The sequence below is a fragment of the Macaca mulatta genome, chromosome 12 (genome assembly GCF_049350105.2).
Source record: "Macaca mulatta isolate MMU2019108-1 chromosome 12, T2T-MMU8v2.0, whole genome shotgun sequence".
In the NCBI taxonomy this organism is placed as follows: Eukaryota; Metazoa; Chordata; class Mammalia; order Primates; family Cercopithecidae; genus Macaca; species Macaca mulatta.
This window is the reverse complement of record NC_133417.1, coordinates 27,815,481-27,839,618: the sequence shown is the minus strand read 5'-3', so window position 1 is coordinate 27,839,618 and position 24,138 is coordinate 27,815,481. Positions and strand designations below refer to the sequence as shown.

General features: G+C 42.0%; 1 pseudogene; it reads left to right on the top strand.

The window, feature by feature from the left end:
• The first annotated feature begins 9,324 nt into the window (after positions 1 to 9,324).
• Positions 9,325 to 10,759, top strand: LOC106992554 (heterogeneous nuclear ribonucleoprotein K pseudogene; annotated as a pseudogene).
• The last annotated feature ends 13,379 nt before the right edge of the window (positions 10,760 to 24,138 follow it).

Sequence of the window (24,138 nt, the reverse complement as noted above, 5' to 3'; positions counted from 1 at the left end):
AGAGCTTCCTTGCTGGTTTTCCTGGCTTGGCGGCATGGTGTGGGAGCTTAGGCACATAGACCAACCTAGAAGGTGAGCTTGAAGATAGCATTAAAGGTAACCACCTGAACTGATGATTCAGAGCTAGAAAGCCCATACCATTTAATTAGCTCCCTTTGCACTGGCCTCAGTGGCATTTGAATAACATGATCTTGGCACTTACTGCAAGTTGTGAAGCTAATGAGACTTACCTCTACAGCACTTATATGGACTTTGGAGGCCAGGGCAGTGCAGTGAGGAACAAAGGGGAGTTGAGGAAGGATTATGTAACAGGGCCTCTGGGCTGTAGGGCTGTCATGGTCAGCCCTATGGACCAAAGAAGAGACTGTTGATCTGCTGATAGAGTGATGACACCCCAGGTTTGCTTTTTATTAGCCGTTCTATTACTGGCCACCACAGCATCCATAGTTAAAATCCAATCTGAATGCTCCTTGAGAATCCTTGGGCGCAGAGTGTCAGAAGAGAGGCTGACAAGCCTTGTATCTTGTGAGCTACTCTGTCCTCACAACAATGCCCAGACATCTGTGCCACAACCTGTTCTGACTTCCCTTTTTCTGTGCTTCAAGCAGCCTTTTCCGTTCTTTGCACTAAACCAAGTTTGCTATCACTCACCTGCCTCAATGGTTTCAGGAGGAGAGCTGTTGGTAGATGTGCTCACTCGTGACCTGGTGCTCAAAGCAGTGAACTAGAGAAACAGCCTGGTGGGTGGAGTGGCTAAAAGGAAACCAGGGCTCAGGATAAGGAGGAGCAGCCTGCTGATGAGCTAGGTGCCCTTGGGCAAGTCCCTTAACTTCCCTGACTTTCTCTTAACTCCTCCGTAAAACAAGCAGAGAGGATAAGGTAAACTTCAAGACCCTATGACTACATGATATGATTTCCCTTGCTCCCTCCTCCTGCAATGCCTCCTGTGTCCTGAACAGTTCCTGTGAAAATTACTTCTAGGAAAGGTATTTGCCCCTCCAAAGCCTTTTCCAGATGCTGCTTGCCCAAAAGGGAGCGAGCTCTGACTGGGATTCACCCCAGACTTTTTTCCTCTAACACCAGAAATGCTCATTTGAATTGATGACTTGAGGACTGGACGTCTGTGTTGCTCTGGCGATAGACAGTTGAGTTTATTGGAAATGAACACCAGGCTTTCAATTCACATCAGTCTGGGTCCTCGGATTTGCATGATTGCACATTCAGAGACAGGCACCTGCACTCGGGGCATCCTTGGCTGCCCACACGTTCCACTGAGCCAACCCCAGCTGCTACAAGCTGCCTGTTTAAACAAGGCCTGCTGGGAGTTGAGCAGCGTTGCTGAGGCGAAACTGTGTTAGTGGTTGAGGCTGTTCACACAGAAGAGTCCCAATGTTGACCAAGCCTGTCTGGTAGCTGCTGGGGCAGCTGCAAAGGGTGTGTGACCCAAAGGAGCCTCCTCCCTCGTGGGCTGGAGCATCCGCTAAAGCCTGTTCTTCATTCCTACTCAGCATCAGAGCTGAGTCCTATGATGCTCAGCTCCTCCACCAGGGAAACCTCCTTGGACCTCAGTCCAAATTCAGAACCTCCTTCATGAAGATTTTATAGTAGCAGACAATCCATAGTTAATGTCAGGGTTTAAGTCCCAACATTACATTGACTAGCTGTGTAACCCAAGGGCTTGTGGAGCCTGTTTCCTCAACTGTAAATGGGGATAATAATATTGCCTACATGGTTGGGCTGCTGAGGATTAAATTAATTAATACACGTTAAACACTTAGAACAGGGCCTGGGATGTGGAAAATGCTCACTAAATCTTAGTCATTATTTTGTCATTAATTTGGTTGAGAGAGGTCAGATGTGGAAAGCACCTGGAAAAATACAATTTAAGTTCATCGTTGAAAGGCAATAATCTTATTTAAGTATCAAAATGTTCCTTGTAAGCAAGATGGAATTGTTTAACTGTGACACCAGGTACTATAAACTGCAAAGTAATCTCTCATGAAATTTTAGAATTTGAAGATTAAAATGCACTACTTAGAATGCAGTCTGGAGAGAGGGTAGGAGAATGGGAAGAAGGTCTCCTCCTTTAACCAGAGCTGGTAGACCACCCTCAAGCTTTCTAGTCTCCCTCCCCATGGAATGACTTGCCATCTTGCTCAGCTCCAAGCAAGAAAACCAAAGAACCGAGAAGTTAAACAATTTTTTTTGCTGATCTGCAATTCAAGACCAGGTTCATCTGGATCAAAAATCCTTTGCTGATTCTGCCTCTCCAACCAGTCAAGCACTGTGCCGGGCAGACACTCTGGAGGAAACACAGATATATGACACGGCCCCAAACCCAAGAGTCAGCACTCTAACAGGAGTGTCTAATATTACACAGAAGTTCTGGAATACAGTTGAGAAAACCTCTCAGCAATTGAGAGAGAGAGAGAAAATTAGATGATCAAAGCAAGAGATCCAATATCCAACAAACAGGAAATCTAGCAAAAAAGAGAGAGAATGAAAGAGAGGAAACCATTAAAGAAATTTAATAAGGTTCCTCAGACCTGAAGGACACGAGCTTCCTAAATGAAAAGGATCTGCTGAGGATACAGAACTATAAGTGGCAGGGAATCCATCGTCATGAAATTGTATATAATCAGGGATAAAGAGAAGATTCTAAAGGCTTCCAGAGAAGGAAAATAAGATACAAAGGATGAGGCCCAGGATGGCACTAGAGTTCTGACCAGCAACACTGGAAACTAGAAGAAAATGGAGCAACATGCCCAAAGTTCTGAGTGAAAACTGTTCCCCACCTAGATTTTAATATCAAGACAAAGTCAATTGAATGTGAAAGTTTAAAAAGTCATTTTCCTAAAACCGTGAAGTTTTCAAAACATTTCCTTCCCATGTACCCTTTTTCAGGAAGTAGTGGATGTATTCCATCAAAATAAGGGAGTAACCCAGTGGTGTGCTGTAGCTGGCTGACGCCAGCACCCAAGATTATCTCTTTTCAACTCTGAATTTAGTGGCATCACAGTGGTCGCTTAAAACCAGCCATGATGGGAATATTGATACCACAGAAACCAGCAAACACTATGAACTAGGGTTTCCCATCCCCCTCAACCCTCCCTGACCCCCAGGTGGTTGTACATTTACCAGCACACCACTGGAATAAACCAAGAAAAAGAAAGATAAAGGATCTGCTGTGGTCTGAATGTTTGTGTTTCTCCAAAATTCATATGCTGAAACCCAGTCCCCCACTGTGTTGTTATTAAGAGGTGGAGCCCTCATAAATGGAATTAGTGCCCTTATAAAAGAGGCCTGAGGAAGTTTGTTTGTCTCTTTCGCCCTTCTGCCATGTGAGGAGACATAGAAGGTGCTAACCATGAGGAATGGGCCCCCATTAGACACCAAATCTGCTGGTGCCTTGATCTTGAACTTCCCAGTCTGCAGAACTGTGAGCAATAAATTCCTATTGTTTATAAATTACTCAGTCTAAAGTACTTTGTTACAGCAGCCTGAACTAACAAAAGACCTTTAGGAGAAAAAGCTCAGTGAATTCCAAAGATAATGGTGAAGAGAAATCTCAGTAAAGCTGAGGAAAAATCAGATAGAAATAAGGTTCCAGGGCCAGGCATGGTGGCTCATGCCTGTAGTCTCAGCACTTTGGGAGACCGAGGTGCGTGGATTACTTGAAGACAGGAGTTTGAGACCAGCCTGGCCAACATGGTCAAACTCCGTCTCTACTAAAAATACAAAAAAAGTAGCTGGGCAAGGTGGCACGCGTCTGTAATCCCAGCTACTCAGGAGGCTGAGGCAAGAGAATCACTTGAACCCAGGAAGCAGAAGTTGCAGTGAGCTGAGATTGCACCATTGCACTCCAGCCTGGGTAACAGAGCAAGACTCTGTCTCAAGAAATAAAAAAATAAAAAATAAAAGAAATAAGGTTCCAGAAAAAAATATCTTTCAAAAAGAAGTTAAGACTGATAAATTATCTGAGAGTTTCAACAATGTTGAGAGATCTTCTAAAACTCTGGTAAAGACTTTAGGGACATACTAGTCACAGATATCAATACCAAGAAAAAAAAAGGGCAATTATTAACTACAGGGGAAATACAACATTTCACAAAAAAGAAGGAATTGTAACTGTAGTACATTATTTGGCTCTGCTATGAATAATGTTGATATAATCACAGTGAAAGGAATATTAACATTGATGTGACTAACACTACAATGTAACTTTATCAAAATAATGCAATGAGGGAAATAGGGAGATGTTAAAAGAAGTAGAATACTTTCTAAATCTATAGTAGCAAAACAATAAATAAATGTAATATAAAAATATTTGTAGTATAAGCATGTTACATAGAACTAAGAAAAGCCTGGGCACGGTCGTTCATGCCTATAATCCTAGCACTTTGGGAGGCTGAGGGAGGCAGATTGCTTGAGCCCAAGAATCTGAGACCAGCCTGGTCAACATGGTAAAATCCAGCCTCTACAAAAAATACGAAAATTAGCTGGAAGTGGTGCCACTGTGGCCCAGCTATCCAGAGAGGCTGAGGCAAGAGGATCACTTGAGGCCTGGAGGCCAAGGCTACAGTGAGCCAAGATCATGTCATTGCGCTCCAGCCAGAGTGACAGAGCAAGAACATGTATCCAAAAAAATAAAATAAAATAAATAAGGAGAAATACAGCTGAAGAAACAAATTTTAAAACTGTACATGGTGAACTTGGGGTGGGGCAAGATGGCAGAATAGAGCCTCCACCAAGCATCCCCGCCGTAAAAACACCTTTTTTTTTTTCAGATGGAGTTTCACTCTTGTTGACCAGGCTGGAGTGCAATGGCGTGATCTCAGCTCACCACAACCTCCAACTCCCAGGTTGAAGTGATTCTCCTGCCTCAGCCTCCTGAGTAGCTGGGATTACAGGCATGTGCACGCCCGGCTAATTTTTACATTTTTAGTAGAGACAGGGTTTCTCCATGTTGGTCAGGCTGGTCTCAAACTCCTGACCTCAGGTGATCCACCCTCCTTGGCCTCCCAAAGTGCTGGGATTATAGGCATAAGCCATTGCGCCCGGCCGGGATGCCAATTTAATAATTATCTACACACACACACACACACACACACACAAAAGCACCTTCATAAGAACCAAAAATCAAGTGAGCACTCACAGTATCTGGTTTTAACTTTGTATTTCTGAAAAAGGCACTGAGGAAGTAGGAAAACAGTCTTGAATCTCCAATGCCACCCTTCCCCATCCCCTGGCAACTGCAGCGCAGTATGGAGAGTGTTTTGGTGCACTGGAGAGAGGAAGATCACAGCATCTGTAAGGCATTGAGCTCAGTGCTGCCCTATTAGAGAGCAAAGTCAGACCAAACTCAGGTGATGCCCAACCACCAACAGAGCATTTAAATCAGCCCTAACCAGAAGGGAATTGCCAATCACAGTGTCTGAATTTGAGTTCCTGCAAGCCTCGCCACTATGGGCTAACATGCTCTGGGGCCCTCAATAAACTTGAAAGGCAGCCTAGGCCACAAGGACTGCAACTCCTAGTTGAATACGAGTGCCGAACTGGGCCCAGAGACAGCGGACTGAGGGGGCATGCAACCTACTGAAACACCAGCCAGGGTGACTAAGGGAATGCTGGCATTTCCCCTCCCTTAAATCCAAGCTGCACAACTCACAACTCCAAAAGAGACCACTTCCCTCCACTTGAGGAGAGGAGAGGGAAGAGTCGGGAAGACTTCATCTTGCATCTTGGATACTAGCTCAGCCACAGCAGGATAGGGCACCGGTCACAGTCATGAGTCCCCCTTTTCAGGCCCTAACTCCCAGATGACATTTCTAGACACATCCTGGGCCAGAAGGGAACCTGTAGCCTTGAAGGGAAAGACCCAGTAGTGGCAACATTCATCACCTGCTAACTGAAGAACCCTTGGGCTCAAAATAACCAGCAGTGATATGCAAGTATCACACCAAGGGCCTTGGATGAGACTCTGAGACTTGCTGGCTTCAGGTGAGACTCAGCACATTCCCTACTGTGGAGGCTATGAGACGATGCCCCTTCCACTTGAGAAAAGCAAAGGGGACTTTGTCTTTCACCTCAGGTACCAGCTCAATCACAGGGGGGTAGAGCACCAAGCTGGCTCTTGGGGTCCCTGATTCCAAGACTTGGATCTTGAATGGCATAATTTCTGGACCTGCCCTGGGCCAGAGGGGAGCCCACTGCCCTGAAGAGTGGATCCCAGACAAGGCAGCATTCACCACAAGCTGACTGAAGAGCACTTGGGCCTTAAGGGAACATAGGTGGTAGTCTGGCAGTACTCCCCATGGGCCTGTGTTGGCAGTGGCCATGAGGTGAGGCTCCTCTACCTTTGGAAAGGGAAGGGAAGAGTGGGAAAGACCGTGTCTTGTGGTTTGAGTGCCAGCTCAGCCACAGTACAGTAGAATACCAGATAGACTTCTAAGGTTTTTGACTCTAGTCCCTGGCTCCCAGACAGCACCTCTGAACATGCCTGGAGCCTGGGGGAACTCACCACCCTGAAGGGAAGGACACAGGCCTGGCTGGCTTTGCCACCTGCTGATTGTAGAGCCACAGGGCCTTGACCAAACGGAGACTGTAGCCAGGGGGTTGTTACAGCAGGCAATTGGTGAGACTCAGTGCTATGCTGGCTTCAAATTTGACCCAGCGCAGTCATAGTGGTGGTGGCCACAGGTGTGCTGTGTCACACCACCTCCACCTCCGGCGGCTCAGGACAGAAAGAGAGAGACTCCATTCATTTGGGTGAACTCACAACTCCAAAAGACACCACTTTTGGAGAACAAGAGTCTCTGCCTGGTAATTCAGAGAAGTCTTTCAGATCTTTTCCAAGACCATGAAGGCAGTGCCTCTAGGAGTCTACGAGAACCACAGTGTTACTGGACTTTGGGTGCCCCCTAAAGCAAATACAGCTTAGATCACAATATCCAAGTTTGTTTGAATATCTGGAAAACCTTCCCAAGGACAGGTACAAACAAGCCCAGACTAAGAAGACAATAAATACCTAACTCTTCAATGCTCGGACACCAAAGAACATCTACAAGCATCAACACCATCCATGAAAACATAATCTCACCAAATGAACTAAATAAGGCAGCAGAGACCAGTCCTGAAGGAACAGAGATATGTGACCTTTCAGACAGAGAACTCAAAATAGCTGTGTTGAGGAAACTCAAAGAAATTCAACATAACACAGAGAAGGAATTCAGAATTCAATCTGATAAATTTAACAAAGAGATTGAAATAATTAAAAAGAATTAAGCACAAATTCCAGAACTGAAAAATACAATTGGCATACTGAAGAACGCATCAGCATTTTTTAATAGCAGAATTGGTCAAGCAGAAGGAAGAATTAGTGAGCTTGAAGACAGGTTATTTGAAAATACACAGTCAGATGAGACAAAAATAAAAGAATAAAAATCAATAAAGCACACCTACAGGATGTAGAAAATAGCCTCAAAAGGGCAAAGCTAACAGTTATTGGCTTTGAGGCCAGGTGCAGTGCCTGTAATCCTAGCACTTTGGGAGGCTGAGGCCGAAGATCACTTGAGCTCAGGAGTTCAAGTCCAGCCTGAACAACATGGCAAACACTGTCTCTACAAAAGATTCAAAAATATATATATATATCTCCAGGCATGGCAGCGCATGCCTGCAGTCCCAGTTACTTGAGGGAGCTGAGGCAGGAGGATCACTTGAGTCTAGGAGGTCAAGGCTGCAGTGAGCTGAGATCACACCACTGCATTCCAGCCTGGGTGACAAAACATGACACTGTCTCAAAAAAATAGATAGATAGATAGATAGATAGATAGATAGATAGATAGATAGATAGATAATAGATAGATAGATAGACAGACAGATAGATATCAGAGTAGAATGAATAAAATTGAAATAAAGAAAATGATATAAAATATCAATGAAACAAAGAGTTGGTTTTTTGAAAGTTAAAATTGACAAACATTTAGCCAGGCTAATGAATTAAAAAGAGAGAAGATCCAAATAAAATCAGAAATAAAAAAGGAGACATACAACTGATACCACAGAAATTTAAAGGATCGACTATATCCCAATAAATCAGAATATCTAGAAGAAATGGACAAATTCCTACACACGTACAACTGTATAGGACATGTACACCAAGACTGAAACAGAAAGAAATCCAAAACTTGAACAGATGAATACCAAGTAATGAGACTGAAGTTGTACTAAAAGTCTCCCAGTAAAGAGAAACCTTGGACCACATGGCTTCACTGCTGAATTCTACCAAACATTTAAAGAAGAACTTATACCAATCCTACTCAAACTATTCTGAAAAATAGAGGAAGAGGGACTACTTTCAAACCAATTCTATGAAGCCAGTAATACCCTGATACCAAAACCAGACAAAGATACATTTAAAAAAAAAAAAAAAAAAGGTCAGGCGAATATCTCTGATGAATATTGGTGCAAAAATTCTCAACAAAATACTAGCAAACTGAATTCAACAATATATTAAAAAGATCATGCATTATTACCAAGTGGGATTTATCCCTGGGATGCAAGAATGGTTCAACATCCACAAATCAATCAACATGATACATCATATCATCAGAATGAAGGACAAAAACCATAAAGTCATTTCAATTGATGCTTAAAAAGCATTTAATAAAGCTCAACTCTCTTCATAATAAAAACTCTCTGAAAACTGGCTATAGGAGGAACATGTCTCATCATAATAAAAGCCATATATGACAGACCACCAGCTAGTATCATACTGAATGGGGAAAAACGGAAAGCCTTTCCTCTGAGCTCTGGAAGATGACAAGGATGCCACTTTCACCACTATTATTGGACATAATACTGAAAGTCCTAGCTAGAGAAATCAGACAAGAGAAAGAAAGAAAAGGCATCCAAATTGGAAAGGAAGGAGTCAAATTATCTTTGTTTCCAAATGATATGGGCTTATGTTTGAAAAAACCTAAAGAATCCACCAAAAAACTGTTAGAACCGATAAATTCAGTAAAGTTGCAGGATATCAACATATGAAAATCAGTAACATTTCTATACACCAACAGTGAACAATTTGAAAAAGAAATTAAAACCTGATCAAACAACTCTATAGGAAATAATCTAGTAATCTGATTTAAAAGTGGAGAAAAAATTTAATTCGACATTTCTCAGGAGAAGACACACAAGCGAGGCGGCGGAGGGACGGTGACCTCGCGTGGCTACTGCAGCGCTGGGGTGTCAGTCATTGGTCTGACCCAGAACACTTCAGTTCTGCTCTGCAAGGATATATAATAACTGATTGGTGTGTCCATTTAATACAAGAATGTGGAAACTGAACAGCCAGAAGAAACCTTCCCTAACACTGAAACCAGTGGTGAATTTGGTAAACGCCCTGCAGAAGATATGGAAGAGGAACAAATATTTAAAAGACCTGGAAACACTGATGAGATGGTTGAATTACACATTCTGCTTCAGAGCAAGAATGCTGGGGCAGTGATTGGAAAAGGAAGCAAGAATATTAAGGCTCTCCCTACAGACTACAATGCCAGTGTTTCAATTCCAGATAGCAGTGGCCCCAAGCCTATATTGAGTATCAGTGTTGATATTGAAACAATTGGAGAAATTATAAGGAAAATCATCCATACCTTGGAAGAGGGCCTGCAGTTGCCATCACCCACTGCAACCAGCCAGTTCCCGCTCGAATGTGATGCTGTGGAATACTTAAATTGCCAACACCATAAAGGAAGTGACTTTGACTGCGAGTTGAGGCTGTTGATTCATCAGAGTCTAGCAGCAGGAATCACTGGGGTCAAAGAGGCTAAAATCAAAGAACTGAGAAAACACTCAACCAACCATCACGCTTTTCCAGGAATGTTGTCCTCATTCCACTGACCGAGTTATTCTTATTGGAGGAAAACCCGATAGGGTTGTAGAGTGCATAAAGATCATCCTTGATCTTATACCTGGGTCTCCCATCAAAGGACATGCACAGCCTTATGATCCCAATTTTTATGATGAAACCTATGATTATGGTGGTTTTACAATGGTGTTTGATGACCGCCGTGGACGCCCAGTGGGATTTCTGATGCAGGGAAGAGGTGGTTTTGATAGAATGCCTCCTGGTCGTAGTGGGCGTCCCATGCCTCCATCTAGAAGAAATTATGATGATATGAGCGCTCGTCAAGGACCACCTTCTCCTCCTCCTGGACAAGACGGCTGGGGTGGTAGCAGAGCTCGGAATCTTCCTCTTCCTCCACCACCTAGAGGGGGAGATCTCATGACCTATAACAGAAAAGGGAGACCTGGAGACCGTTATGTCGGCATGGTTGATTTCAGTGCTGATGAAACTTGGGACTCTGCAGTAGATCCATGGAGCACATCAGAATGGCAGATGGCTTATGAACCACAGGGTGGCTCCAGATATGATTATTCCTATGCAGGGGGTCGTGGCTCATATGGTGATCTTGGTGGACCTATTATTACTACACAAGTAACTATTCCCAAAGATTTGTCTGGATCTATTATTGGCAAAGGTGGTCAATGGATTAAACAAGTCCGTCATGAGTAGGGAGCTTTGATCAAAATTGATGAGCCTTTAGAAGGATTCAAAGATCAGATCATTACCATTACAGGAACACAGGACCAGATACAGAATGCACAGTATTTGCTGCTGAACAGTGTGAAGCAGTATTCTGGAAATTTTTTCTAAGACTAGTGAAGAACTGAAGGAGTCCTGCATGCTTTTTTTTTTTTTTTTCCCAATCTGCTTCTGTTTAAAAAGCCAACATTCCTCTGCTTCATAGGTGTTCTGCATTTGAGGTGTAGGGAAATTTTCGCTGTTCACCAGATGTAATGTTTTAGTTCCTTACCAGCAGGGTTGGAGGGGGAAGGGCATGCAAAAACAAACAAACAAACAAACAAAAAAACTAACATTGAAATTTTGAAACAGCAGCAGAGTGAGTGGATCTTATTTTTTGTTATTGTTGGTGGTTTGAAGAAATTCCCCCTATGTAATTATTATGAACACCTTGCTTTGTGGTCATTGTAACATTTGGGGGGTGGGACAGGCAGGAAAAGTAACAATAGCCCACATGTCCCTGGCATCTGTTCAGAGCAGTTCAGAATGCAATGCTCTTTTGTAAGAAACATTTTATGATTTTTAAAATAAATTTAATTAACCCAAAAAAAGAAGATATACAAATGGCAAACAGGCATAAGAAAAGGTATGCAACATCACTGATCATCAGAGAAATGTGAATCAAAACTACAATGAAGTATCATCTCACTCCAGTTAAAATGGCTTTTATCCAAAAGACAGGCAATAGTAAATGTTAGTGAGGATGTGGAGAAAAGGGAACCTTCCTACACTGTTGGTGGGAATGTAAATTAGTAATCACATTTACAATAGCCATAAATATAACTAAATGCCTAAGTATTAACCAAAGAAGGGAAAGAGCTTTATAAGGAAAACTATAAAACACTGATGAAAGAAATGGAAGAGGGCATTAAAAAAATAGAAAGATATTTCATGTTTATGGATTGGAAAAATCAATAATGTTAAAATGTCTATACTACCCAAAGCAATCTACAGATTCAATGCTATTCCTATCAAAATACCAATGACATTCTTCACATAGAAAAAATAATTCTAAAATTTATATGGAACCACAAAAAACACAAAATAGCCAAAGCTATCTTAAGCAAAAAGAAGAAAACTGAAGGAATCACATCACCTGACTTCAAATTATACCACAGAGCTATAGTAACCAAAACAGCTTGGTACTGGTATAAAAACACACAGACCAATGGAACAGAACAGAGAACCCAGAAACAAATCCACGCACCCACAGTGAACTCAATTTCAACAAAGGTGCCAAGAACATGCTTTGGGGAAAAGAGTATCATTGACAAATGGTGCTGGAAAAACTGGATATCCATATGCAGATGAATGGAGCTATGCCTCTATCTCTTGCCAAATACAAACATCAAATCAAAAGGGATCAAAGACTTAAACCTAAGACCTCGAACTATGAAACTACTACAAGAAAACATTGGGGAAAATCTCCAGGACATTGGTCTGGGCAAAAATTTCTTGAGTAAGACCCCATAAGCAGAGACAAGCAAACCAAAAATGGACAAATGGCATCATATCAAGTTAAAAAGCTTCTGCACAGCAAAGGAAACAATCAACAAAGTGAAGAGACAACCCATAGAACGGGAGTAAATATTTGCAAACTAACCAGCTGACAAGGGATTAAAAACCAGAATATGTAAGGCACTCAAACTACTCTATAGGAAACAATCTAATAATCTGATTTGAAAATGGACAAAAGATTTAAATAGACATTTCTCAAAAGAAGAAATACAAATAGCAAACAGGCATAAGAAGAGGTATGCAACATCATTGATCATCAGAGAAATGCAAATCAAAACTACAAGATATCATCTCACTCCAGTTAAAATGGCTTTTATCCAAAAGACAGGCAATAACAAATGCTGGTGAGGATGTGGAGAAAAGGAAACTTTCTTACACTGTTGGTGGGAATGTAAATTAGTACAACCACTATGAAAAACAGTTTGGAAGTTCCTCAAAAAACTGAAAATAGAGCTACCATATGATTCAGCAATCCCACTGTTGGGTATACACCCCCAAAAAGGAAATCAGTATATCAAGGATATATCTGCACTCCAAAGTTTGTTTGAGCACTGTTTATAATAGCTAAGATTTGGAAGCGACCTAAGTGTCTATCAACAGATGAATGGATGATATGGTTTGGCTGTGTCCCCAGCCAAATCTCACCTTGAATTGTAATAATCCCCATGTGTCAAGGGTGGGGCCAGGTGGAGATAATCTAATTATGGGGGCGGTTTCTCCCATACTGTTCTTGTGGTAGTAAATAAGTCTCATGAGAACTGATGGTTTTATAAATGAGAGTTACCCTGCACGAGCTGTCTCTTGCCTGCTGCCACGTAAGAGGTGTTTTGCTTCTGCTTCGCTTTCGGCCATGACCTTGAGGCCTTCCCAGCCATGTGGAACTATGAGTTAATTAAACCTCTTTCCTTTATAAATTACCCAGTCCTGGGTATGTCTTTATTAGCAGTGTGAGAGCAAGCTAATGCAATGAATACAGAAAATGTGGTACTTATACACAATGGAGTATTATTCAGCCACAAAAAATGAATGAGATCCTGTCATTTGCAACAACATGGATGGAACTGGAGGTCATTATGTTAAGTGGAATAATCCAGGCACAGAAAGACAAACATCACATGTTCTCACTTATTTCGGGGAATCTAAAATCAAAACAATTGAACTCATGGAGCTAGAGAGCAGAAGAAGGGTTACCAGAGGGAAGGTGGGAGCGGGAGGGGAAGGTGGGAATGGTTAATGGGTACCAAAAAAATAGAAGGAATGAAGAAGGCCTAGTATTTGCTAGCACAACAGGGCAACGACAGCCAATAATAATTTAATCATACACTTAAAAATAACTTTAAAAAGTATAATTGGATTGTAATACAAAGAATAAATACTTGAAGGGATGGATACCCCATTTTCCATGATGTTGTGATTACTCATTGCATGCCTGTATCAAAGCATCTTATGTACCCCACACATACACCTACTATGTAGCCACAAAAATTAAAATTAATTGTAAATGGCTACCTCTGGGAAATTATAGAGAATTGGGAAGTTGGCAAGGGTAAGGTGAGTAACCCCTTACTCTAATCCTCACAGTACAGATGGCCCCTGACTTATGATGGCTCCACTTATGACTTCTCAACTTTATGATGGGGCAAAATTGATACTTGTTCAGTATAAACCGCATTTTGAGTACCTATACAATCATTCTATTTTACATTTTCAGTAGAGTATTCAATAAATTATATGAGATATTTGATCCTTTATTACAAAATAAGCTTTGTGTTAGATGATTTTGTCCAACGGCAGGCTAATGTAAGTGTTCTGAGCATGTTTAAGTTAGGCTGGGCCAAACTGTCATTCGGTAGGTCAGGTTTATTAAATGTATTTTTGACACAATATTTTCACTTATGATGAGTTTATCGGGACATTCAGGACATAACCCCATCATAAGTTGAGGAGCATCTGTACTATCTTATTCTTCAACTGTGTCCCTAATTATTTTAAACAAATAAGGAGAGGAGCCAGCATGACACTGATGATCTCAGCTTCAGGCCTTATGGGATCCTGAGATGAAGAGCAAGACAAAGTGAGCTGGGGAAGATGGAGAGCTCTAGACTTCCCTCTGTCACAGGCCTGTGAAAGGAAGGAGAACAATCAGAGAGGAAAGAAGAAATAGGACAGACAGGAGCAATAATCCATACTGGAGCTGGTCAGCCGAGACCTTCTAAGACTGAGTCAGCTTCTTTCTGAGCTGTTCCCAAACGAGTCTGCTAGCTATAAAACTCAGAATTCAGGGATAACAAGTATTATTGACAATAATGTAAAACATATGATGCAAAAGTGTCCCACCATAAGGATGGTTTAAATAAAAATAATATATCCAAATATAGAATACTGGAAGACATTTAAAAGGATGTTTAGAGGGCTATTAAATAACATGGAAAGGCATTTAAAGTCTATTTAGTTTAAGGGGAGTAAAAGCGGAGATCAAAAAAGGAGAGTGTACAACAGCATATATGGCATGCCTTTTTGGTTTAAAGTTATGTATGCAAAATATTAAAACTATACACATATACATGTGCATAGAAAAAAGACTGGAAGAAAACAACTAATAAGTAATATTTATTTTAAGTTGTCTATGTGTTTTTAAATCATCTACAATGAGCATATATTCCTTTCATAATAAAACAATAGAGGTGCTGCTGTTCTTTTATTTTATTTTATTTTTTTATTTTAATTTTAGACAGGGTCTCACTATGCCACCCAGGCTGGAATGCAGTGACATGATCATGGCTCGTGGCAGCTTCAACCTTCTGGGCTCAAAACAATCCTCCCACCCCAGCCTCTACAGGCAGGTACCACCACACCTGACTTTTTTTTTTTTTTTTTTTTTTGTAGAAGGGGTCTCCCTATGTTGCCCAGGCTGGTCTCAGACACCTGACCTCATGTGATCCTCCTACCTCAGCATCCCAAAGTGTTAGGATTACAGGTATGAGCCACTACACCCAGCCATACATTTTTAATTAATAAAATGAAAGGTACGATCTTATCACTGTCACCCTTACTCAATATGGTAATATACGAAATGTCTACCTGCATTTCACATTTCATTGCAAGCATTTAAATTACAAAAGGCTGACACATTAAAAGAGTATAACTATCATTTTTATTCAGGTTGGCCAGCCTCTACCAGAAGAGCTTCAGTTGTCTTGACACCAGATTTTTTTAGTAACACTCCAAATTTGGCCATCCCCTTCTAAAGCTGTCAGACAACAAATAGATATCCAAATGCAATGTGTGTCGATGTGTAAATGCTGGTGTCTAAGTTAAAATACAGCTCTTAATGTGGCTAACATCGTGGCTAAGATCAAAAGGAGTGCTCCCTTTCCATCAGCGTGAATATAAACTAGGACAAACATTTTGGGAAACAACTTGTAAATATGTATTTAAGCCTCAAAAACCGACTCAGAGATTCTTCTTCTGGGAACATAATCTAAGAAAACTATTGAAATGCAGAAGAAAAAAAGACATTGCAGCATTATTTATAATGCAGATGGATAGGTAAAGTGTTTAATCCCAAGGATGAGATATTACACAGCCATCAAAAAACATGTTTTCAAATAATTTTAATGACACAGCAAACTGGTTATGATTGTTATGAAAAAAGGATACCCAATTGCATAATCTCAAATACTTAAACAAAATGCACAGAGTAAGTGCATTTTGGGAAATGCATAGTGTAAGTGCATAGTAGAACTTTCCTCTTGGCCCTCCAAAGTTTCACTGAAAAATCAACTTACAAAAGGCACATTAATTGGAGAAAAGGCATACGAATTTATTTAATGCATAGACACAGGAGCCTTCAGAATAAAGAAGCAAAGATACAGGAGAAATTGTCCATTTTTATGCTTAGGTTCGACAAAGTATGGGTATCCTTGTAGACATATGACTGATTGAACAAAAAGGGTATGAGCTAACGCTAATAGACTGAGCCGGGAAACCAAGCAAGGCCTGTCTGTCTACATTCCTCTTGGCCTAGCTGAGCAGTATTCTGCCCTTCTGGGTGTGGTGCAGGACCCTCTCTGCAATGGGGTCTTATGACCTCCACCAAACAAGGTAGGTCAGATACTTTATTTACGGCCAGTTTTTACACAGAAAGAAGTGGGGAAGGTTAGAGTAATATTTTTAAGTTTTGTGGCTGACTTTGGGGAAAAGGGGTTCTGGTTTCTATGACCTATCTTGGGGCAGAGGGATTCTAGTTCCTATGGCTAGCCTTGCGGGAGAATAGGACTGAGAGACAAGAAGGCAGGAGAAGATACAGAAGAACTTTTGCTTCTGAGGCTCTTTCTGAGGCCTCCATTTTGGGGTATTGTTTTGTGAGCCCCAATATTGGCATATGTGATGGTTAACTTTAAGTGTCTACTTGACTGAACGAAGGAACGCCTAGAGAAGTGGTAAAGCATGCCTTCTGGGTGTATCTGTGGGGGGGTCTTTCCAGAGGAGATTGGCCTGTGAGTTGGATTGCATGGGGAAGATCTGCCCTCCATGTGAGTGGGCACCATCTAATCACCTGGGAACCTGGAGAGAACACAAAAGGTAGAGAAAGCGTCTTTCCTCTCTCTCCTGGAGCTGGGATGCTCTTTTTTTTACCTGCCCTCAGACATCAGAACTTCAGATTCTCCAGCCTTTGGACTCCAGGACTTACACCAGTGGCCTTCCAGGTTGTCAGGCCTTTGTCCTCCGACTGTGAGTCACACCATCAGCTTCCCTGGTTCTGAGGCTTTCAGATTCAAACCGAACCGTGAACCAGGTCTCCAAATTGCAGACGGCCTATTGTGGGACATCTCAGGCTCCATAATCTTGGGGACCAATTCTTCTAATAAATCCCCTCTCGTATATTATTTATATTTATATTTATATCTAATTTATATTTATATCAATACATAGATATCTATCGCATTCATTTTGTCTCTTTGAAGAACTCTGACTAATACAGCATGGAAGATGAGAAATTCATCAAAACATTAATCATACTTATCTTTGAGTGGTGGTATTATGGATGACTTCCATTCTCTTACCTAGACTATCTATGTCTTCTGAATTTTTTATACCTAAGAGGTGAAGTGACATTCCTTAGTTCATAGAAACTAGCAAATGCCAATGTTGTTTTAAATATATTCATTCAGAAGTGGGCTCATAAACTGATACTCTAGAAACAAACAAAAAACATCTTAATGTATAACATTTGCTATTTCCATGATGTAAATACTTCCACTGTGGCCAATTTCATGTGTCAAACAGGAGGCCTCTTAGAGATGGGCTGGAGCAGGGCAGAGGTGGCGAACACCAAGAGCAAAAGAGCCCCAAGGCAAAGGGAAGCTGAAGGAACTGGGAATGAGTTGCTCACTAAGCACATCACCCCTACCCCCAGACTTCCGCTTCCACTCTTGTAATCCAGCTAAGAGTCACTTTTACCTGTAGCTGTGATAAAGAACACTGAAAAGTGAGATTTTTCAGTCCTGAAGGTAGATTCCAAAAAGTTGGATGGTACAGAAGCCAAACTAAGGGCCATGTGGGTCAAAACCTGTGATTATCAGGGGTCACCCAGAGAAAGTAGGTAATTAGCAAGGAGGCCCACCCCCATTGCTTTGATTCCTTGTATGCCTGGGGCTGGGCTGGAGAATGTGCATTTATGACAAGCTCCCAGGTGATGCTTATGTGCTGGTGCAGAGATCACACTTTGGGAACCACTGACCTGGATGGTTCAAGTTACCAGCAACAAAGGAGGAGGATTCCAGTAGGCGAGTGAGTGCAGGGAGTCCAAATATAGATTGAAGGAAGGAAGACAGCTTCTGTTCCTTCTCAACACACAATTAATACAGTAGTTTTCAGTTCAGGTCTTAATAATTTACAGGCCTCTAAGGCAGCAGTCCCCAACCTTTTTGGCACCAGGGACCGGTTTCATGGAAGACAATTTTTCCTTGGACCTGGGGAGGGGGGTTGGTTTGGAGATGATTCTCAAGTGCATTACATTTATTGTGCACTTGATTTCTATTGTTATTACATGATAATGAAATAATTATACAACTCACCATAATGTAGAATCAGTGGGAGCCCTGAGCTTGTTTTCCTACAACTAGACAGTCCCATCTGGGGGTGATGGGAGACAGTGACAGATCATCAGGTATTAGATTCTCGTAAGGAGTGCGCAACCTGGAACCCTCAAATGCACAGTTCACAATAGGGTTTGTGCTCCTATGAGAATCTGATGCTGCCACTGATTTGACAGGAGGCCAGCCTCAGGCAGTAATGTGAGCCATGGTGAAGAGCTGTAAATACAAATGAAGCTTCCTTCGCTCACCTGCCACTCACCTCCTGGTGCGTAGCAGGCCGTTACTGGTCCATAGCCCAGGGATTTGGGGAACCCTGCTCTAAGGTAATTCTATTTTTTATTAGACTGGACATATAGTTGGGAGTTACTATAAATTTCCAATAGCCTTCAGCTTAGCAAAAAAAAAATTTGAAATTTTGAGAAATTTACATGGGTAGGATGTTGTTGAGCCTCCTAGAAATAACAAGATTATTGTCACAGTTAACATCAGCACATGCAGCCTCAGAGAGATCCGGTCGTCCTAGATCACTCAGCGAGGCAACGTGTAGGTCAGGCTGGATTGGCTCCTGTGTCCCTCCTCCCTCCTCCCCACTCCTCCCTCCACCTCCATCCTTTCCCCCATAGGTTCTCTCACCCTCACTGCACCCCCAGTCTCACTGACTTTAGAGAAGGGATTAAGCTTTAGATTCTTCCATGTTTGTGTCCTCTGGCATTCTGGAATCTCTGAACTTCTCATGGTAATGCTTTTCAATGCTTAAAATAAAATACCCAGGATTATAAAGGAAAACAACTACATTGAAAAATTGTTATCAAAATAGTATTAGAAAACAAAGTTTGGGTATAGGAATGTGTAGCAATGACAGATATCACTATATATTAAAGTACTTATAACAAGACCTAGGGGCTGGTCCAGTAAGTGTCAGAACTTTGAAGTGCTGAAGTCAATAATAGTTTGAGATATCTGTAATAATTTCAATGTGCTATGGAAATAGCTGTGGTTTTTACTGGTGAAAACATTATAGGTTTGCTAATGTTACTGTGGCTTGTCATCTAACTTCATAATTAAAGGACATGCCAATTTTCAATTAGAGATGTAATTATTTCTTCTTATTCAAGTTCATGTATCCTTTGAATTCTAAACATATACTCCTTGGGGGACAGGGGGTCCATAGACATCAGTTAAGTCAGATTCAACAAATCTAAAGAAATCTTCAAGACACTAAAATTTATATTTCCATCTTATTTCTCATATTCTTTTAAAACTATGGCTATGTGATTCTTTGGTCTGATTTTTTATTTTAAAACTTGGAATGAGGTATTCTTATTCAGTAATTACCCCAGGATCCACTACATGGAAAACAAAACACACTCATAATCCTGTCTCAACAGGACTTCCAAATGTCATCAATCCAGCTTGCTTCCTAAATAATGTAGAACATCATTGGCTAAAAAGAAATTGCATTTTGACTCATGGGCCCATCTTTTCAGAATCGTAAACTCAGAAATCTTGCCTGCAGGGTGCTAGCCAAATCAGATCCGGCACTAGCTGCAAAACATTTTTGGCTCCTTAGAACACATTTCATTTCATTCCTTAATGCATCTTAATTAATGTCCAAAGTTTTCCCCACCCCGAGAACAAAAACATTCCCCAGAAAACTTTATTCTGTTTTGGGAAGCCAAATGCCAACGTTCTCTATCATAGTTGCAAAGGTAAGAAAAAATTAACAGTGTTTATTCTTTTCCTGTCTTCCGTAACTCCACAGCAACACATTGAGGTAACTGGAAGTTAAATTTCTACTTTTTAATAGTCTTGGGCATCTCGGCAGAGTGTGCAACGCCTGGGCATTCATGTTTTGCTTTTTTTCATTGCATTCCCCAAGCTCCTGCCCTTTCAAAGATGTATGTAAATGAGGGGGCCCAACGAGCTATTGATGCAAATTTCTTTAAATCAGAATCCTGAAAACCAAAAGGCTGTTGGTGGTTTCAGAAAATATCTTGCAGGAAAATGCTGTGTCCATAGTGAACTGTCACTGCATGACCCTGGGAAAATTAACTTGTGTGGAGGGAAAAACAAAGAGCAGCGGTTGGAGCAGGACACCTCTGTCAGTCTCCGAGCACAAAACTACAGCTAGGCTGCTGGGGAGGAAGATTTTGAAAGGGGGTTAGGAGGGGTGCTGATTCTTTTCCTTTCCATAGACTTGAGGATTATTTTTTAACAGAAAATGTCTCCAAACATTATGCTTAATAACATACGAAGAAATGCGTGAAAGGGTCTTCCATGGAGAGATGAAATCCCTCCGCCTATCACTGGAACCTGAGACCACCGTGCTGATATCACTAGAAAGCCCTGAAACCAAAGGTTTCACTGAATCAAAGTTTTGCTGGCCTTGCCCCACATCCCAGCTCTCCCTGCCACCAGGAAGCTGGCTCTGCAGTTTGGATGTCAGAGCCACTTCATGCTTAGGGCTTTTCCTGCAGGGTGGAGGGACAGGATTTTGTCATTACCTGGAATCTGTTGAGAATTTGCTTCTCCCTCAAAGAACGATGTATTTTCACGTCAGCATATCCTTGGATCAAGAAAGAGATCTTCTGTAACCAAGACCTTGGGAATCCAAGAGAAGAGAAACTAGCACTGGGTGAAACAGGCAGGCCTCCACAGCTTCACTTCGCAGTGCCTCTGTCTCATTTGGGAAAGGAAGGTAACATTAATAGTACCTGCCTCATGGGATGTTGCGAGTGACTTTCAATGCAAGGTTGAGAAGTGTCTGGAAGAAGCCAATGAATTTTATGATGTCTTTTAACCCAGCTCCAAATACCTGAAAACACATACCTTTACGGAAAATTATTAACTTTTTGAACATGTATCAGTTGCCTAGAAAATACAGGACCTTGTCCATTAGGAGCACCTTGTCATTTTTCCAGAAACCTGCATTTCAAAACTTTTCAAAGTGGTAGAAAAGGAGCACACATGCTTCTGGGAATCCTCCCTCTTGTCTGAAACCACAGGCAGCTGCCAGCCTGCAATCCCAACACTGCCACACTAAAAGGGTCTTGGGGAACCCACCCCAACAACACTCTGGCTTGTGGATGAGATGCTGAAGACCAGCAACACCTACCTGTCCACAGCCAACCAGCAGAGCCCACTCCAGAGCTCAGCGACCCTCACCCCCAGCCCAGACCTCACCTTCAGCTTCATAGGGTCCTCACAACCGTGAGGTGACCCTGATTCTCCACCCTCCCTTCCAAGTGCATTCCAGAGTTGCTGACAGTTGAAGATGCAGTCTAAACCTCTGAGCTGCCTTTGAATTTAGTCTCTTGAAGCCATCTGAACTCAGAAGCTAGAATTAGAAACTAGAAAGTCAGAGGTTTGAGGGAGAAATTTTCCCTGAGAATGGTCAGCCTGCATTTATTATTGAGGTCCCAGTAATTCTCTTTACCTCTCTCAATAGATTTCACTGCTCCATTAATTTTAGTACCTTTGAAAGGTCTAAATGCAACCCTGGATCTCAATTCCAAATAGCCCTTTAAGGAACAGCAACCCTGAGAAGGCAAGGTACTTAGCTACAATTGGCTTCGACCATAAGTGAGGTACATGTTCACAGTCAGCCCAACCCACAACCCAAACATCATCACACAGCTGCCAGCCTCTAAATTCACACACTAGAGTCCAGACAAATGCTTAGGGGCCCACCACATAAATTCATACTCTACACAGTGGCCTCAAACACATACACACACCTGGCATGCACTATACACACAAACCCTACATACACATATATGCACTGTTATCAACCTAACTAAACATGTGCTAACACACACACACACACGAATACTATGTGTGCACACATACACACACATTCTCATTCTGTCTCTCTTGCTCTCTCTTACTTTGTTACCTGCCTGATTGCTAATCCTCCAAGTCATGGCTTTGTGACCTTGAACTTCAACTCTCAGGCCTGCTTCTGTTGCTATGCATTTGGCATTTACTCTTGGATCCAACTTTGAACATAAGCTGACCTTATTGGTCTTTAACGTAACTTGCTTTACTTCTCATGAGATCTGCAACCTAAATCTGCAACATCCATGCTCCAGCTCAGACCTCTGAGGAATCCAAATTCTGATACCTCCCATTTAATCAGAGATCCAACCCAACCAACCCAACCAGCCAGCATGGGGCAGAGCCTCTTCTTCCACCACCACCTTGTTCCCAAAGCAGGTGGACAGGGTGAATTGATTAGGCAGCACAGCCCCAAAGGACATCAGAGCATAAAACTTACTGCTTGAGCCAGCTGCTCCATTCAGTTAACCTGGAATTCCACATCTACAGGCTCTGAGTGATCTCATCACAGGAATATACAATCACTGCCCCACTTCAACCCTTAAAAGAAGCCATAAAGGCTGGGCACGGTGGCTCACACCTGTAATCCCAGCACTTTGGGAGGCCAAGGCAGGTGAATCACGAGGTCAGCAGTTCGAGACCAGCCTGACCAACATGGTGAAACCCCATTTCTACTAAAAATACAAAAATTAGCCAGGCATGGTGGTGGGTGCCTGTAATCCCAGCCACTCGGGAGGCTGAGGCAGGAGAATCGCTTGAACCCCGGGAGGCGGAGGTTGCAGTGAGCCGAGATCACACCACTACACCCCAGCCTGGGCAAGAGAGCAAGACTCCATCTCAAAAAAAAAAAAAAATCTACAGGGAATTGACCCATCCTTGAATGTCTTGAGTTTATTTCAGACACTGGGAGTTGTTTGTTTGTTTGTTTTTTGTCAGAGACCAGCTTGGCATCCTGACTTTCCCTTGGCATGTTCTACAGACAGTGTGGCAGCCATCCATAGCAGCCAAGAACAGCCTGGCACAATCCCTCCCAGCCTCACCAGCTGCTGTTGCCACCAGAACTACTGACCAGGCAGAGTGTGGCTGTGCTGAGTATGCCCTTAAGATACCTACTGCCCATCCATGTCTTGATTTTGTCCTTATTTCCCAACCCCATGGTCTAGTTCAGGGCACTGCACATAATTGGGGTCTCCAAGAATGTTACCAACTGAAGTTTGCCTGCTTTTTTCCTCTATTGTTTTCACACAGTTTTGTTCTCGAACCCAGACAAGGGGGAAGGTAGAGGCAGGGGGAGTGATCTTGGATCCCACATGGAGAACATTCATTTCCAATGACGCCTCTGCTGCCCACTCTTAAACCCACTCCCAGAAGAAAACAGAGACTGGAGCCCAAGTTCTACAAAACAGCCATGGGCATTTCACATGCACACAAGTGACTCACCCTCCCCCACAGACTCCGCAGTCATTTTAATAGCCCATGACCTCATTGTAATTGAAACCCATCCATTGCTGCAATGAATGAAAATGGACTTGGGAAGAGCAGCCCAATACCATTCTCCTTTCTTGCTCCTGTCTCTGACCAGAAAGAGGTATTGATGCAGGGGAGCCACAGTGGATTAGTTAGCAGTTAGCCCCCAAGACAGGCGGATCCCATCCCCAGACTGCCTTAACCTCTAGGTGAAATGAAACCCAGGAGAGACTCAGGACTGGGTATATTGATGAATTGATACTTTGCCAAGTAATTAGAAAATAAACTTTAGTATCGAGCTCAAACATAATGGTAGTATTTTATTTTTGTTGATTTTTGTATAGAATCGTACATGCAGTTATACATACATAAACATATAGATGAATTTTAATTGCCTGTGTTCTGCCTATTTACAAAAAGATTTGAGATGGCTGAAAGCTATATAAAAGACAAATGTATATTTTTATTTTTATTATTTTTTATTTCTTTTTTTTTTTTTTTTTTTACTAATTTGAACTTTTATCTTAGATTCAGGGGTATATGTGCATGTTTGTTACCTGGGTATGTTGC